We start from the raw sequence: 4,074 nt of genomic DNA, 5'->3' as shown, positions 1-4,074 counted from the left end.
AGAGTGTGAAGTCACAGCGCCCCCTGGAGGAAAACTCACAGAGTGTGAAGTCACAGCGCCCCCTGGAGGAGGAAAACGCACAGAGCGTGAAGTCACAGCGCCCCCTGGCGGAAGAAAACTCACAGAGCGTGAAGTCACAGCGCCCCCTGGAGGAGGAAAACTCACAGAGCGTGAAGTCACAGCGCCCCCTGGTGGAGAAAAAATCTCAGAGCCAAAAACAGGGAATGTGATCACAGCGCTTGAAGCCACAGTGTCCCCCGGTGGAGTAAAAATCTCAGAGCATGAACTCTACTATGGTGGAGTAAAAATCTCAGAGCAGAGCATGAAGTCACAGCGTTACGTGCCGGGAGACAGAGCATTGGAAGCAGTTCGACAGGCGATGGAAGCATTGCGCTACTCTGCTTCCTGTACTCTGTTCCCTACTCCCGACAAGAGGCCCCTCACCAAGGAAAGTGATGACTGTGTGACTGATGAAGAATTTCTAACACCCTCACCAGTACATCTCTCTTTCACCCCGGACATGGTGGACCTGATGAACATTGGATTAAAGTTGACCCCCCTTACCAGACGTTGTCTCCAACTGTCACCAAACCCAGCTCCAGATAGCCTAGAATTTACACTTGATAACTGATATGAACAGGGTCCATTATGCGCAGCAACTAACATGTATGGACCCCATGCTTCTAGAAAGCCTGGTGTTTCAATCACTGCACAGGTTTCAATCACATTCCTACTGTTATTTCAAATAGAATGTCCAACACAAGGAGTGGTCTGAAGAGAGAATGCTGTTTGGTTACTGTACCTCACAGGCATCACAGCCCCCAAAAATGTGATAACAAGCTTAATCTTGCCTTGTTTAACATCAGGTCACTAACAAATAAGTCCTCCTCTGTAAATGATATAATCTGTAAAGAGAAGCTAGATATAATCTTTCTAACAGAGACATGGCTTGGCTCAGATGGAGCTGTTCTCCTAGCGCCAGCCTGTCCCGCAAACTACAGTTTCATTCACTCTGTTCGCGAGGCTAAGAAAGGAGGTGGACTGGCAATAATTTTTTCAGACACGTTAAAATTCAAGGCTCTGACCCTTGGCAGCTTTACATCCTTTGAATACCAGGCCACTATACTACATGGTGCCTCCATGCCAATGATTAGCATTTATCGCCCGCCAAAATGCAGTAAAGCAATATTTCTAACAGAAATATCAGAACTTCTATCTATCTGCTCCACTAACTATGACAGAAGTCTTATCTCGGGTGATCTTAATCTCCTTAAACTCCTTTGATTTTATCCAACATGTTGTTGGGCCTACACATAAACATGGGCACACTCTGGACCTGGTGATTTCTAGAGGGCTGAACATCACTGTGGAAAGGACTATTGAAAGGCCTGAGCTGTCAGACCACTTTCTGCTGTGTTTTAATATGACTGTCTCTGATCTAAAGAAAATCATAACTGAATATACCATAAAAAAGCGTTTTTTTAGCTCTTCTGCAGCCGACGAGTTCTCTCGTCACCTGGGTCCCCCCCTGCCCGATACTCCCCCAGTGAATGATATGGTTCAAATTTTTAATCTTAAACTAGAGTCAGCTCTTGATATAGTGGCTCCTTTGAAAACAAAAAAGAAACATAATACCAGAGTAACACCCTGGATAAATGAGCTTTCACGCTCACTGAAGCAAGAATGTCGAAGAGCTGAGCGAGCTTGGAGAAAAAACAAACTCACCATCCACCTAGAGATTCTTAAAAAGTCAACAGTCGCCTATAACAAAGCATTGCGTCTAGCAAGGCAGGCATATTTCTCTGGCATTAACCCCCTAGTGGCCAATGACGTTATTTGCGTGTTAAATCAACAAATCCCTCATGGCCAATGACGTTATTGACGTAGTAGTGTATTTTTGTACTTAGTACTTTTTTTTTTTTTTTTTTTCTTTTTTTTTTTTTTTTGCATTAGCTAGGTGGGGGTCTTACCCAACATGTCACAAAGTTTTTTTTTTTTTTTTTTTTTTATTACACCTTGGCATCATGACAAAATAATAATCACACCTGTGTGAACTGAGTTTCAATGAAACCAAGGTGTACTAAAATGCTTATAAGTAAACGATGGAACATGCTAGGAACATAATTATTTTTCCGGTGTAAACTAGAGACTTGCAGCTTTAAAATGAGATATTTCGTGACATTGAGGTCATATCGCACATTTTTCTATTGTCATTCAAAAAGTTGCCAAAGTTGGCCTAAGGCACAATAAGATGATATTAAGGTTGGCAATAAGCCAGTTTAACGAGAACAAGAAAAATGCTAGAGTCCTATTCTCTACCATTGATCGACTTTTAAACCCCCCCAGTCCTACAAGCAGTCATTCCCGGCCTCTAAAGCTAAGTGTAATGAGTTTGCATGCTTTTTTGACAACAAAATTTCAAACATTAGAGCTGATATTATGAATGGTGCTGGTGCTAGCGCAAACCTTCAAACAGCAGCTAATGGTCCCAGGGTAGATCTCTCCAGGGGGAGCCTATCATCGTTCTGCGCAATTGAGGAAGACGAACTCCGCAAAACTATATCACAGATGACATCATCCTCCTGTTCATTAGATACAATTCCCACCAACTTTCTCAAAGAAGTCTTAGACAGTGTGATTGGAGATATCCTAAAAATTGTAAACAGCTCTCTACAATCAGGCGTCTTCCCAGACTCACTGAAGACTGCTGTAGTTAAGCCCCTTCTCAAGAAACACAATCTTGATCCCTCTGTTTTGGGTAACTATCGACCCATTTCAAATCTACCCTTTCTGGGCAAGGTTTTAGAAAAATATATCTTTCATCAATTGGATGTGTTTCTACAGAACAATAATGTGCACAACAAATTCCAATCTGGCTTTAGGAAAGGCCACAGCACAGAAACAGTACTTGTAAAAGTAATGAATGATCTGAGGGTGTCTGCTGACAAGAAACATGTATCCGTTCTCTTACTTCTAGATTTAACGGCTGCATTTGACACGATTGATCACTCAATTTTAATACAGCGTCTGGAGCACTGGATAGGCCTGTCTGGTACGGCCCTGTCCTGGTTTTCCTCCTACCTATCAAACAGAAGTTACTTTGTCAATCTAGCCGAGTTTGACTCAGACAAACACGACATCAGTTCTGGTATTCCACAGGGCTCGATTCTTGGCCCTCTGCTTTTCTCCTTGTACATACTGCCATTGGGCGAACTCATTGCCAATCACGGAGTCAATTTTCATTTCTATGCTGATGATACCCAATTATATCTATCTGTGGCTCCAGATGATCCCTGTGCTTTAGACCCGCTGCTTACCTGTCTGTCTAGCATCAAATGTTGGATGAGTGAGAACTTTCTCAAGCTAAATGAGGACAAGACAGAAGTTCTCATAATCGGCTCTAGTGAGCAGAAAGAATCAATATTAAGCAGACTTGGCAACCTGACTGTAGACAGTAACAGTACAGTAAAGAACCTGGGGGTTATTATTGATTCCGAATTGAATTTTAATTCACACATTAATCATGTTACCAAGATTGCCTTTTTTCACCTTAGAAATATTGCACGAATCAGAGCCTATGTGTCCTTGGACGATGCAAAAACGCTAATCCACGCCTTCGTTTTCTCTCGGCTTGATTACTGCAATGCACTTTTTTCAGGACTGCCTAAGAAAACAACTGACAGATTACAACTTGTCCAAAATGCCGCAGCCAGTTTTAACTAGAACTAAGATGAGAGAACATATTACTCCAGTTTTGGCATCACTGCACTGGCTTCCGGTTGTTTTTAGGATTGATTTTAAAATTATTTTACTTGTCTATAAAGCCCTCAATGGTCTCGCACCTTCCTACCTACATGACTGCTTGCCTAAATATGTCCCAAACCGCCCGCTAAGGTCTTCCACTGCTGGCCTGCTCGCTTTGCCTAAAAAAATGGCAACTAAAAAATACGGGGAAGCAGCTTTTTGCTTCTACGGGCCATCGGCATGGAACAAGCTCCCTCTGTACCTTCGTCAGGCAGCCTCTGTAGACATTTTTAAAGCTCAGCTCAAGACCCACTTCTACAACATTGCCTT

Source organism: Protomyctophum parallelum (assembly GCF_964188405.1).
Source record: "Protomyctophum parallelum genome assembly, chromosome: 1".
Taxonomy (NCBI): Eukaryota; Metazoa; Chordata; class Actinopteri; order Myctophiformes; family Myctophidae; genus Protomyctophum; species Protomyctophum parallelum.
The sequence above is the reverse complement of the archived record's forward strand: the minus strand, read 5'-3'. Positions refer to the sequence as shown.